This window comes from Mus musculus, chromosome 6, assembly GCF_000001635.26.
Source record: "Mus musculus strain C57BL/6J chromosome 6, GRCm38.p6 C57BL/6J".
Lineage (NCBI taxonomy): Eukaryota > Metazoa > Chordata > Mammalia > Rodentia > Muridae > Mus > Mus musculus.
The window spans coordinates 43,872,391-43,887,893 of NC_000072.6; the positions used below are offsets into that span (position 1 = coordinate 43,872,391).

General features: G+C 36.4%; 1 non-coding gene across 1 annotated transcript; it reads left to right on the top strand.

The window, feature by feature from the left end:
- Positions 1–14,803: 14,803 nt before the first annotated feature.
- Positions 14,804–14,934, top strand: Gm22939. The gene has a single exon (XR_003956605.1). It is a non-coding gene; the product is annotated as a small nucleolar RNA SNORA17 (small nucleolar RNA).
- The last annotated feature ends 569 nt before the right edge of the window (positions 14,935–15,503 follow it).

Sequence of the window (15,503 nt, forward strand, 5' to 3'; positions counted from 1 at the left end):
CCTCAGTTGAGTATTCTTTGTTTAGTTCTGCATCCCATTTTTTTTAATCTGTTGAAACAAACTCTCTTTTTTTATTATATATTTTCTTCATTTACATTTCAAATGCTATCCCCCAAGCCATACTGCATCCCATTTTTAACAGGGTTATTTGGTTCTCTGGAGTCTAATTTCTTGAGTTCTTTGTATATTTTAGATATTATCTATCAGATATAAGGTTGGTAAAGATCTTTTCCCAATCTGTGGGTTGCTGTTTTGTCCTACTGATAGTTCCCTTTGCTGTACAGAAGCTTTTAAATATTATGTGGTCCCATTTGTACACATCAGCATAGGGGAAATTTTCCTGAACAGAATATCAGTGGCTCATGCTCTGATATCAGCAATCAACAAATAACATAGTATTTTTAAGGTCCATCCATATGCTATATATCAGATCTCAGCAGTTGAAACATCGAGGAGCCTTGAATTCTTAGGGTAAGATTCTACTTGCTTAGGATGTCCTACCCTTATATGTATAGTTGGATTCAATTTACGTTTCTATTTCTTTAAAAGCTTCCCCCTCCCCCAGAATCGATGTCATGTGTTATACTATTCCTTTTGCAAAGTCTGCGTAATTTTGGTATCAGAATAGTGCAGTCCTTGTCAAAACTTGAAAAACATCTTAATTTTCTAAAAAAGTAAATATAAAGAGTTGGTCTTATGTCCTGTTCAAACATGTCATAAATTTTACCAGTAAAATTATCTAGATCTGAAGTTTTGTTCGCAGGAAGGAATTTAACATGAATTTAATGTCTGCAGTGGACAGAATGTCTTGCAGAGCCAATTGAAAGAAGATTAGGAAGGTTTTCATTAAAGTTAGTTTAGAAAATACCATCTATACCGTGATCAAGCACGTACCTGCCCTCACCACTTAGAACCTCTACACTTACTGGAATTGATTTAATGATAATTTAAGAGTTAACAAACAGTCTCAGAATGTCCTTGTGGCATGTTTGCAAGGAAACTAAATGACCCACAGGATTTCAATGGCAAGTCCCCTCTGTAGTCATTTCCCCCAGCAAATAATCAATGAGACAGTATTCTCATTTTATGCACTGGTTTCCAAAGCTTGCTTAATGTGACTGCCTCTGTCTGTGCTGACATCACAGACTGTAAGATTTGAACTACAGCAAATTAATGAGAAGATTTCCATCTTTTGAAGGCACATGGCAGGGGTGGAAGAGCACTTTCTTTAGCTTATTTAACTCCTTTTCCTCTCAATTACTGTACTGGTTAACACAATCCTTGACCTATTTGAATTTCTAAACCTGTAATATAAAACACAACTCTAAGGTAAATGATTTAGCCATACCTAGATGCTATGAAGGGAAGGGAAACACTATGTAGAAGTTTCAAAAGTCAGTATCCAACAGATAAAAATTCATATTCTTCTAGGGTCTCTGCTCTGCTTCAGGCATTACTACATGAAAAGATATACTGCACCAGAGAAGGAAATCAATATCAACTTGTGAAAAGCCCAAGTGGGAACGGCTTGAATGAAGCCTCACATTCAATAGGAAGTTCAGAGCTACGGCTGTCTAATTGTCCAGTGAAAGAAAATAAAAATTCGTGACCTTCCTTAGATGATAGGCTATGAGGAGAGTTTGAAAAAGTGGGCAAAGAAAGGAAAGTTCAAAGTGGGAAATGTAATAACCCCCTGATAAAAACCACTGAAAGCTAGCAAACCAGTCATCCAGAGTGAAACTTCAATTGAATAAGCAAGCTAAATTTTAGTATTTTATAAATAGCAAGAACAATAATAAATTATCTTAGCCTCTTTAATTAGTCTGTGGTATATAATGTCACAAGAGACACAATTATGAAAGTGAGCTCAATAAACAAAGCATGCTCGCATGTTAAAAGACTTCACTTTGGAGATTCCTTTGGTTTAATTTGCATGTAAGGTTTTATTACTTATGTTGAGTGACTCAAATGAGATGCTTGTTTCTTCAAAACTTTCTTGGGTTTTTAAAAGTTTTTTCACTAATTATTTTGTTTAATATCTGTACAGTTTTTTGAAAAAAAAACATCTATTTCAACTGTTAGAAAATATGCAAGAAACAAACTAAATTCTATCAGCATAACTTTGTGTGCATATCTTCTTGTGCATACATATTTGATGAAAACAGGTGGACATGCATGCTACCATGTATTCATTATTATCATAGAACAACCTTATGTATGGGTCCTCACCTGACATCTTTTTGAGTCAGGGTTTCTTTGTTTATTTTTCTGTTGTTTATGACAATCTAGCTTACCTCTAGCTTCTGGGAATTCTCCTGTTCCTTCTTCGCATCTTTCCATAGAAGCATTAGAATGGTATATACTTTTATTTTTTTCTCAACTTCTATTTGGGTTCTTGGGATTTGAATTCATGACTTTTGGCTTATGTGACAAATAATTTTACTAATTGAATTATCGCTGTTGTCCCAGCATGATTACTTTGTAATGAAATGGAAAACTATATTTTCTAAATTTATGCGACCAGACCCTTGAAGGTAGTAAAATATAAATAAATATAATGAGTTTGAAGAACAATATAGAAATAATTAGCAAGTCTTAAAATGCACATATCTCAAGGACAACTAATCATTAAACACTCTACTCCCAGAGTTGTCTGAATTTATATATATCTTTGTATACATAAAGACTTAGACCATGCATAGGATTGATTATACATGTGATGTCTGTATGTAGTCATAATTATTTATATATTATTTACAATAAAACTGAAGAGCATATTCTAAAATTGGAATTGTACTGGATGGTTTTGTGTGTCAACTTGACACAAGCTGGAGTTATTACAAAGAAAGGAGTTTCCCTTGAGAAAATGCCTCCATGAGATCCAACAAAGGCATTTCCTCAATTAGTGATCAAGATTGGGAAGGCCCATTGTGGGTGGCGCTATCCCTGAGCTGGTAGTCCTGAGTTCTATAAGAAAGCAAGCTGAGCAAGATAGGGGAAGCAATCCAGTAAGCAGCACCTCTCCATGGCCTCTGCATCAGCTCCTGCCTCTAAGTTCTTGCCCTGTGTGAGTTCCTGTCCTGACTTCCTTTCGTGATGAACAGCAATGTAGAAATATAAGCCGTATAAACCCTTTCCTCCCCAACTTGCTTCTTGGATATGATGTTTTGTGTAGGAATACAAATCCTCACTAAGACAGGAATCAATAGTCATTTTAATTTTCTTTTTCTTTTTATCAGACTTCATTTGTTTTCTTTGAGTGCTCCGTTTTCAACTTTAAAAGGACTATTTGGCTTCCCAGCTTTTGGGTGGGGATCTCACATTGTGTATGAACAGTACTGGGTGATGACAGGTTATGGAGTCATGTTACAAATCACAGCAACCAGAATCTGGACACTAGCATCAGGATGCAGATCTGAGTGTACTGCATGGTACATATGCTTATATACAGCATTTAAGCCAATCCCAAATTCCTAAATTCTCACCCCATTGTATCTTTCTACACCATCTCTGTGCCCCAGTGAAAGCCCTGCCTGATGAGGTTACTCAGAAGGGTGGGGGGAGTGCATTGTCACCTTTTAGAACTTCCATGAAGGCTCCCATGAAGGGAAGCAGCCACCTCCCTGTCCTTGGTTTGTTTTGCTGTCTTACTAGTGTTCTGGGAGCCATCTTAGATTTAATGCTATGTAAGGCAGATCAGGACTCTTCAAGGAGTCACAGGAGCCAGGGGCATCTTGTTCTCTATTCTACTTTTTCCTTCACAAGGTTGACTTCCATATCCCCCACAACTTTATAGCAAGAGACTGGAAGCCCCAGGAAGGTTAGATATCTGGTGGGGTGTGTGTGTGTGTGTGTGGAGACAGGGAGGGGCAGTGAGGAGGTATTGGATGTGCAATAGTTGGAGGGTGGACCAGAAGGGGTGTAAATTCTGGAGTTTAAAACAAACAAACAAACAAACAAAATAAAAGGGAATGTTGATGTATTTATTTACTACAGAGGCATACTATATTTATCATGCCTTCTCTGTCATTCTTCTATGAGTGAGTCATCAGCCTGTGAGTTAGCAGCTCTTAAGAGCACTTCAGCAAATGAGACAGAATAGCAGTGTCAAAGACAACAACATGGTATGGGGCAGCCATATTCAGACTGGCATGGGAGGATATCATGGAGACAGAGCTGGGTAGGAGCTCTTGGCTTCTAAGATTGAAGAAATGTTTCAACATGTTGGCAAGTGCTGGCAAAATGATGATCATTTGATGATTTATTAACTTGGGGCAGTCACTTTAAATACAGCGGGAGCGTTATGGATTATTTTTGTTATCTTCTAATTGTGTGGTGTGTCTGATATTATTCTATTGATTGTACTTTTCCATTGTGTGTCCCAAAGGCAGAGAAGGGCAAACAGCAATCATGAAATATGAATGAGATGCCTCATTAACCTTTGGGCTGTGGAGGACTTGGAAACATCGAATCTATGTCTTTGGCACTTAGAGTGAGGGGGCACCACAGGGGGTGCAGCGAGACAGGTGGAGCTGCTCTCTTTGTGAAAAACTGGATGCCAAGGGCTGGTGAGGAGCCTGTCCTCACAGAATAAGCTCCTGCTTTAAAGATTCTGAAATTTGAGCAAACATAAACATCAGCTGGCTGGAGCTCAGATCAGGCTGTCTGCAGAGGCTCAAATCATTACTGGAGTCCATTGTAGGAATTTACAGTTTTCAAGTACTCAGCCACCTGACCTACAGGCATCTGTGACCCATACATTAAAAAACATCCCATTAGATACACTTAACAAAGAGGTATGGCATTGACAAAGCAGAATGCTGTGGCTTTTAAAAGAGCATGTCTATTCTTACTTGTGTATATTTTCATTTGTATGGCATTTCTTTCCAAAATACACAATTTGGGGGGTTATGGGTAATAGGGTCATATTATTAGAAGTTCCTATCTAAACTGTCTAGACAGTCTATGGCATGCCTGTCCAGACATTACAGTAGACTTTCAGACATATAACCATGTGAATACTGTCTATTAGAGGAAGCAGAACTCTAGAATTTAATATTTTCAAGCATTAATAAAATGTAACGTGACTCTGGTGGTTGATTTCCTATGATATCATAGCCAGTAACAGACACACTTTAGTAGCATGAAGAGATAATTTGGTTCATGATAGAGCAGAAGAAGAAAGCCTGATTCACTGTGTGGAATATGGAGATGTTTAATGAAATAAGAATGGGAAAATTGGTTCTAGGTGAAGCAGTACCTTGAGTTTCCTCAGAACCCAACCATGGGGTCATCTGGAAACCAGTAGGTTACTTGACTCAGTGTGTCCTCCCTACCTCCTCCTCTCATTGTCTCTAGTGGGTGCTCTGATTCTGTAACCAATCTTTATCAGAACTATTTTTAGTTAATTCCCTTTATATTGACATTGCTGCCTCATGCTTGAAAAAAAAAAAAGATCTATAATCAACATCACTGTCTCCTTTCTCTCTTCATTTGAGAGGTTCAAAGAGAACTCTCCACAGTTATTAAGCGCAAAGATTGTGACAGCTATGTGCAACACAAAATAGAAAAATAATTCATGTATTTGCGATATCTAGATATATAATAGTAAGCAAAAATGTATCAAAATTTAAAATGTCATGAAAACAGGACATTTTCATAATTTCCTAAAATTGTCTGTCTGTAACCAGCTTATGAGGCAAATGTTAGCAAACCTAAGCCAGTTTCAATATAAAGTTGGTTGTACTAAATGAACTGCCATCAAGTTTGTCATTTTTCCATTTTATTCAGTTTGGATTATGTGTTGCCTGAACACACACACACACACACACACACACACACACACCACTTGCACACACATTTTTATTTCTTTTAACACATTAAATTTAAGGTGAAGCTGATTTTCCTAGGAGGGTATATAGGTTTTATTATGCTTGAAAACAATGGCCTGGAAGAGACAGACCTCTCTAGATATAAAGGCTGTCTTCTTCTGAACATCTCAGGACAGAACAGTAAAAGAGATGAGAAGGGTAGGACCAAGGCTGAGAAGCCAGCCTACTTAACTCCTTTATTCCTTAGAAATAGGGTTTGAATAAGAATCGTGACATGGGTAATCAGTGACAAAGCTGGCAGTGGAGTTGGTCAGTAGATCTTCATATTTTGACATTCATGCTTTTCATTTGTGGTAGAACCTTGTTCATGGAGAACCTTGTTCTGTAACTACATGAATGTTGTTGCAATGCATTATACTGCTCCTGTATTTGAGCCCATATGCTAAAAGCTCAGATTCAAAGTGGGGATAAAATAGATTTTTAAGTACTGATTTTTAAGGTTAAAATGAGATCTGTATCTGAGCATATCTGATCTGCATCTAGTCCCAGAGCCTGATAGTGAGCAAGTCTATGTTCAAACAAAAATTTAAAAGAACCCTGAACTTCAGGCTACTATGAGTTTGATCTTGCACAATAACTTCTTTTAAGAATTACTTTGCCAATTAGTTAAGAATTCACTTTATTCTAGAAATTTCAAAAAGTTTAATATTATATTTTTGTAAGTATAGTGTTGTTTGGGAGGAATGTGAAGGATGGATTACTTCAAAACTCAAAAGGTCTAATACAAAATCCAGGCAATATTTCAACTGTCATTCGGCTATTTATTTGGCTAAAGGACAAAGATAGCACCACCTCATTGGATTTTCTGTTTAAGAGATGAGGACATAAATAAAAATATAAATCAACAGACAAACAAGATAATCCCCAATTCTGATCACTACTGTGAAGTCACTAAGCACAACAGTGTAGAAGTGGGAGGTGGATATAGAAAAAGAATCTCCTGTAGACTTGGTGTTTGAGGCAAGTCTCTCATAGTTGATGTTGAAGGAGAGTTGTGTAGCAGAGCAAGGGTCACATTTGCTATGGAAATCTTTGAAGAGAAGCTAGGTGGTACAGAGGTGAGAAAGCTATGTGATGCTGTGAAGTTGAGTCTGTTGTGTAGTCTAATTGGAAATCTGAAGTGGTCAAAGACAAAAGGCAAAAGTGATGTGATGTAAGCCTCATATAATATGCAAAGAGCCTAACTTAAATTTCATTATCAGAGAATCTATTAAAAAACCTTTAAATTATTTTTATGATATGACTATGATGAGATACTGTCCATGGTATGCAGCAATTTTAGCAGTTGCTTCACATTTAGCAGTTAATCATGTTTAGTGTCACCCCTGAGACAGCACGATTTCACCATTGCCCAAACACTTGCTTTCACTGCTCTGGTAAAAAAACAAACAAACAAACAAACAAAAACAGAAAGAAAAACAAAACAAAAAACAAAAAAAAATCCCTATACTTTCATTTTATTTGTCAGTGCCTGCCTGTATCTATGGATATATGCCACATGTGTGCCTGATTCCAACAACAAAAGAGGATATTGGACACCACAGAGATGGAGTTATAGATGGTTGTGAGCTGCCTTGTAAAGGCGGAAAGCAAAACCCAGCTCTCAAATATCAGGAGGGCTCTTCATTGTTAAGCCAGCTCTCCAGTCTCTAAGCTACTGTTTCAGTCAACTTTTTTTCTCCCAGCCCTTATCTCAACCATACCTCTGGTTCTAACGGGTTATACTTCACCTGCCCATATCCACTCATTGGCTCACACTGGTCCCCGAACTTTATCACATTAGCCTTCTCTCTAGGCTGAGGACAGAAGAGGCTGACCAATGCCTTTGTGTTTTTGCCCTACCAAAGTTCTTTGGCCTTGGCAATTTCACCTCCACATAACGGAGCTAAGAGTCATCACATGCCAAGAAAGACATAAACACAAAACTCTGAACCTCTCACAAGTTAGTATAACTGGGAACTGAAAGCAGCTCTGCATTATCCTCTTCCCATGGTTCTTTATCCTCCAAGTGGCCATGAATATATTACTTAAGAAAGTACACAATCTGATGAGAACCAGGTAGATTCATAGATTACAGTGGTTTCTGGAGCATTCTGAACCTTCTCAAACTCTTCTATTTTCCAGTGGTTTTTTTTTTAAATACATTTATAAAATATAAGAAATGGTAGTGAGTGTAGTCAGGATTTATTCTGTAGGATAGTTTTGGGCAGTTAACTCAGGCTTGGAAGCTTGGAGATACTTAGGGAAATAATCCCTATTTTCTGCCACGATTTCAGGATCAGTCATATCTTGAAACTCTGAATTTCTTCTTATTCCTGGCACTCATAGATTAAATTAGAATTTCCTAGAACACATACCAAAAATCCCCCAAAAAACCCCAAACCAAAACCAATCAAACAAAAAAACCCCTCCACATATAATGATAATAAAATGTACACATTTTCATATTTTGTCAACATCAAGGTAGCCTCCAAGTTTATAACTATTTCATTTTAAGTATGAACACTTCACAAATATGCTATGTAGTTCTAGCTTGTTACCTTAATAACTCAATCCATTGCAATTTGTTATCTAATGGAATATATCATTAGACGTGATTAGTCTTATATTGTGCACAATAAATAAATAATAAATTGGCTTCTTTCAATTATCATCTCATTTACTCACTCCACCAATACATACCTCTCACACTACAGCATAACAGTTCAGTGGCTGACTGATATTTGGAGGAAGTGTGGAAGCCTAATTGGTACAGGCCAAAGAGCAAAACACCCATTTGAATTTAAATTCAGGCAAAAGTACTTTTGTAGTAAGTGTTATGTCAAATATTGACTGTAAAAATTGGCAGGTCCTAGATTACTTAGAAGAGAATATATACATAATTAATAGTGTGAAATAATTCTATCACATACTGTTATGTTAGTATTGAACATCATCTGCATATGACTTGCTTTTACTGTTGGATCCTTGGAATATGAAGAAAAATAAAACTAGATTGCTATTGATTGAATTCCCCTCCCCCCAAAAAAGCCCTTTGATACTGAGATACTGATCATCATGTGATGTCATTTGAGAAGGGGTCCTATGGATATAACTAATTCAAAAGAGTAGGTCCTTCTACAGAAAGAGTGCCTTGTTAGAGGGAAACACAGAAATCTCTCTTAGGGTTTCCATTGCTGTGAAGAGACTCCAGGACCAAGGCAACTCTTATATAGGTGTACTGGCTAGTTTTGTGTCAACTTGACACAGGCTGGAGTTATCACAGAGAAAGGAGCTTCAGTTGGGGAAATGCCTCCATGAGATCCAGCTGTAAGGCATTTTCTCAATTAGTGATCAAGGTGGGAGGTTCCCTTGTGGGTGGTGCCATCTCTGGGCTGGTAGTCTTGGTTCTATAAGAGAGCAGGCTGAGCAAGCCAGAGCAAGTAAGCCAGTAAGGAACATCCCTCCATGGCTCTGCATCAGCTCCTGCTTCCTGACCTGCTTGAGTTCCAGTCCTGACTTCCTTTGGTGATGAACAGCAGTATGCAAGTGTAAGCTGAATAAACCCTTTCCTCCCCAACTGCTTCTTGGTCATGATGTTTTGTCCAGGAATAGAAACCCTGACTAAGACAATAGGACATTTAACTGGGGAGCCTCACAGATTCTGACGTTCAGTTAGTTATTCTTGTGGAAAAGTTTTTATCAAGTCAACAGGGAAAAATCAATGTTTGTGCTGATGAGTTATCTTTCTCTGCATTTTTACCAATGGGTGTTTTTGGTTTTTGCACTCTTCTTCTTTCTCTCTATTAACTAAAAATCTCAATACAATATATTTTTATCTTGCTTCCCCCTCCCCTATTTCCTCCAAGATTCTTCCTACCACTCTATCTACCCACTATATTTTACTTAAGAATGTACTAGATACATACCCATGTTACACATGCATTCATTGCTTATAAAATCATTCTATTTAGAAGTCATTTGCTTCTTAATTTTTATGTCTCAGGTTTGAACAGTCCTCTATTATTTTAATTATTTTTCTTCAAAGTTTAGAAAAATGATCGTTTAAAATGATTGGCTTTTCTTCCAGAAATTTGCATTTAATTTTTTTCATGTTTAACTGTCAAGTTTCCTATGATTTCTTTTAGTGTGAACATTTTTCTCAAAATTAGTTTTTCAAATTCAAAAAGTTTCTGTAGAGTTTTAAAAAGCAATAATGAAGATAAGAGAACACTTTTGGTATAAGAAAATGTAGCTTGAATGAGTGATAGTTAGAGAAACAGAAATATATGTGCTCATGGGAATTTATTATAGCTGTTGATTTACTAAATGGAGATAAATGTAAGCCAAAAAATCTAAGGGATATTTATTTGCAATGGGATTACAGGAAAAAAATCTATGCATAAAAATGGTCCAGAAAAGATATTTTAAAAACAGCCAGATATATATCAATTTAAATATAATTTCCTATTAAATTGGCATGGCTCCCCATTAAAGCAGAGAATAGCCCCAATGATAGTCAGAAAGTTTACCACGTTCAGAATCACCTAAGGGTAAAAGGTGCAAAAAAAAAAAAAATCGTAATGGAATGTAGAAAAAGTAACATTTTAGAAAGTGACATGTACTTTAGCACTGTAGAACAAATATACAGCTGACATTTAGTTTTGTGGTGGAAACTCCATAGATATCAAAGCCCACAGATGGTCATGACTCATATAAGATGGAATTTAATTTGTGTATAACCTATAGAATTCATTCTCAATACTTCTTGTAATCTCTGCTTATATCATGTGACTCAATGCCAATCCAATATAAGTCATTATTCTACTCTATTTTCTATGAAATAATAACAAGAAAAATTGGGGGCATGTATTGTTGAGATACATTTATCCTAAGCCTAGTACAATATTCAAGTCATCAAAAATGGAACATGTGAAACACAATTTTGATCTGAAGTTTATTGACTCTGCAGCTTCGGGGTCTGTCCCACTCCTTTTCTCCCTTTGTTTATTGTTAAAGAAGTTATTGCTCACCAGTGTTGGAAGGTTTGAAATGGTGGTTGAAAGCATGGAAACGGTATACTTAGTCTTTGCCTACAAAGACCTCATAGGTTAGTGTGTAACAGGTAAGTGAATGAATAATTGTAGTGCAGTCAGATGAAAGTAAACAATGGATATAGGTATGGGGGTAGAATAAGGAAGGTTTTAGAGGAGCAGATACGCAGTGGAACTTAGAAAAGCTATGAGATTTCTGTTGCTTCCATCCTTGTAAAATGCTAAATAAGACCATTCCAATCAGAAAAATGTATTAAAATTAGTCTCCTAAAGTCTGTTTTCATTCTTGATTTAATTTTACATTTAGGTATTCTCTTCTGAGCATGGAGACTGGCTCATATAACAGCAAGCTTTCTCATTGCAAAAACATACACTCACCTTGTAATTTACAAATTCTTCTTTTGTTCATATTTTTGGTGAGTCATTGAATACATGAGACCCACCTATTTATAATATATTAAAGTTTCTGAGTAGATAATATGTTTCCTCCAACACCTGGAATTTAGAGTACAAAAATCAACATTTGGTGGTCAAATTAATCTCTTTCTACATTGTAAAATGAGCAGTATACAGGTGTTATCATGATTAAAGCCATCTCTGGGGGAAAATATGCCTTAATACAGAGAAATTGAACATTTATGGTCCTGGGCTCAGGGACTCTATACAATACCAATAACTGAAACAAAAAGAAATTGTAATCTTTTCCCACTGAAGAGAACTGAGAGGTTTAAAGGAAAGTCTTGAGGGAGGAAAACATCTTGTAAACTAAAAGTAATTCTATTTTAAAGTCCACATTGAACATGCAGCCAGGAACAAAAAAAAAAGAGAGAGAGAGAGAGAAAGCTGTTGAACAGGGAGATTACATGAATGAATAGTTTATGAGTTTCACTGATCAAAACGGAAATCTTCATTTCAACACATGGACAGAATTGAGAATTCTATCATTTAAAAAATCTTTTTCAAGATATTAAAAGGACTTTTTCAAGATGAGTATGGACTCACATAAAATAGGAAACAGCATTTTTTAAAAAGGAAAGTTGTTGCATTCAAACAGCCTCACATTCAATGAAGTTTTGATGTCCATTTTCTTGGACATATGAGCCTCATCTTCTAAGTCAGGTAGGGCAAATTGTTTATTTCCTTGACCTAGAAAGAGACACCAATTAATATTTCATTGTTTTCTTCTCAATGGTTCCTTCTGGCAGCATCATTAGTCATTTCTAATCCAAAATGATGCTTAGTATATAATGAATATTCCAGGTCTTCTCAAATGAACAAATGTATAATTGCATGTTAATAATATGTAAGCTTAACTCTTGAGTTAATTATCATCTTCAAATCTAGAAACTTTACCTTCTTATTAGTGTTCATAAACAATTTTGTTAGGCTATATCAAATTCAATGTAATATCCCAGGGACTCAATTAGACATCTCTATTTAGATCTCACCATTTGAAATTGTGTTGCATTTAAGATAATTATCTTACTTTTTTTTCTAAAAAATTATATCGGACATAATTATAATTACTCTCCAACCCTCAATTAAGATATACATTATCTATCTTATCAACTGATTTGTTTGAAAATGAAATCATTTTGAAGTTTTTGTCAACTGATTTGAACTATAAAAATCAATGAGGATGGATTTGGATTTAGCTACTCTGACAATGCTGACACTAGAAATTATGGAGATTTTTTATAACTTAAAAATATAAACTATTTCAAAATAGCTTGAGTATTATAGCTATCTTTTTATGTTTTACTGTTTAGTAGATTTCTAGGTAGTTATAAGTTTGTGAATTCTAGGAGAATTGTACCATCTTCAAAGAAAAATTATCTACTTTGTGTTCAAGTCATTCCTATCTTGCCCAGCCTCTGGCAATCACATGTTTTCTATATAAAATTACCTAGTCTAGAGATTTCATGTAAATGAAGTAGAGTTGTGATAATTTGTGTCTAGTCTTTTGTATTTAACATAATTGTTTTAAGGTTTATACATGCTATAACATGTATCACATTATTATTTCACTTTATGGCTGAATGTTCCATCATATTGCATTATTCAATATTAAAGCAATACTAAGAAGACATGATATTTCTAAGGTGAAATATATTTTCTGTGTTTTTATCTGTATAGTTTGGCCATTGAGTTAAAGGAAAAAATAATGGTTGGAGGTTTTTAAAGACAGAAGTTGTAATACAGAGCACATTTTGGGGAATTAATCAAATAGATGTAAATATTTTGTACTATGAGAAGAAGAATCACAGGAAAGGGAATAGAAAGGGAGGACAGTAAAGTGGTTATAGCCTGATTATCCTCCTTTTTCTGTGTTAAAAATTGGTCTTCTCTGAATCTGGAAAGGGAAAGATGACTATGTTTCTTGCAAATATTTTTCATGGGAAAGTTGTAGAGGGCAACAGAGGTTGCCAAGGCAGTGTTTATTAGTGGAATAATCAATTCATTTGGGGATTTTGACAAGGAAATCTTAGCACCAAGTACTTGAACCAGAGAAGACACATGACTCAACTGACTATATTTTTGCTTTATTTTTAGTATAGCATAGTATACAAGAACTTGGTTATAGAATTTAAGATTATTGAAAAAAATGCAAAGAATTCCACAGAGCTTCGGGGAATCTAGGCAATTGGAAACAATGGTTAACACTGTGGAGACTGAGTGGGGAGAAAGGATGAGGGAATTAATGACCTGGTGATGCCAGTGACCTCCGGCAGCACATGAAGTATTGAAACTAGGTCTCAGAGAGGATGTGAGACTGTGGTCATGAGCCACAGTGTAGGATTAAAGATTGTAGAACCATTTTGAGTGATGGCAAGGTCAACCGTGTAGCCATGGGGGAGGCTGAGTGAGGTAGAGTGCAAGTAAAGTCAGTCCAACTGAGAAAATTGTGATGGTGAGCATTAGTTTGAGTCACCCAAGTGAAACTTGAGCTTGGCAATGTAGATTAAAGCGCTGAGCCAGCTGTCAAGGACACCCTCCATAGGTTCAGGTCATGTCCTCTCTTGTTTTCAGAACACTTCACTGGTCATTAGGCAATCCAGCTCTTTGTGAACTCTCTTTGTTTCTGTGAGCTTCAAATTCTCCACTTCTAAATGAGTAAGTCGAGCCATATGATTTATACTATCATCATATTTTAAGTGTTTAAACTCTTTATGTTTAAATTCTTTTTTCATTCTCAGTAATCTCCTTCCTGGCCTTTAATTTCTCGATACTTCTATAATGATTTTAAATGGAATACTTGGCTTGATTTATGCCTTCTAGGTCTTATGTTTTATCTCTGAGCATTGTAGAATGTTGTAGTGGGAAATACTGGAGATGGAGATGAGGAACAAAAAGAAGAGGAAAGATATTTCACATTATTTACTTATCAGACAGTCTCATTTCCACGTTAAAGTAAGCTTTCAGAATTTTATAATACATGAAGAAGTATAGCTTTAGAAAATAGGTAACAGCTCCTATCAAATACCAAGTGATAGACACTTTATTCAAGACTGTTTGCTTAAATGCAGAGGTCATTTTCAAAGTAACATTGTAAAATTAGCTTAATACAGAGACACCCACATATATTATCTTGCTCCACCTTCTTCAAACTGTCGGTATAATATTATTGTTCATCTCTTCTCTTTTTTATAATCTTTCAAGCTATTATTACATTTATTTATTTGTATGTTTATGTATGTATGTGGTCACATGTGTGTCACAGAAAGTATATGGAGGTCAGAGGACAACTTGTAGGAGTTAATTCTCTCCTTCTAAAACTTGTTTTATCAGGTTTGGTCACAAGTACTTTTGTCTCCTGAGACATCTTGCCAGACCAAATACTCACCACAGAGTTCTTAAATTAAAAAAAAAAAAAATAGAGCTGCCCCTAGAGGCCTTACAGGTGTAACTGCTGTGTCACCCATGCTTTAGTAGGTGGCAGAGAAGAGAGAGGCTATGTCTATGATCAGTATTCTGACCTGTGAATATCTGAATGATAGTAGCCTAACATTCCTTGAAAAAAAAGCAAGCCTGAGAAGACTACCTGACCAGAACCAGGGGTGTGACTAGACAAAAATCATTAATATAGCAGCACCCAGGCCTGGCAGGAGTGGGGAGGGGACAGGCCCAAAAGACCCCTGCTGGCACCATAAAGCATGAGAGGGGCATAGCACTCCTGAGACCTCTGCTGAGACGACTGCGGGTGTTTAGAAGACCCCAGGAATCACTAAAAAATCAAGTAAGTGGTGGAAAAATGGGAGAGAAAGAGAAACAGAAGGATGTGGGCGCAAGGAAGAGGGGCAAAACTGGAGACTTGCGGGTAGTGAAGAACAGCCTGATGTGAGTAGTCAAGTGATACCAACCTGGGACCATAGTGGTATCCTAGCCTGTGTTGCCACCAGAGGCCATGTCTGGGTCCGTGGTGCTGCAGTAGTAGGACTCTGTTACTACCAAAGTCCAGGCAGGCATCCCTGGTCTGGGCTGCTGCCCAGGGATAAGTTTGATGTTTGAGAGCTGTACAGAACTAGCCATACTTCTCACTTGGGCATTGCAGGAGAGCTTAGGGATGTGAGAGCTGGAA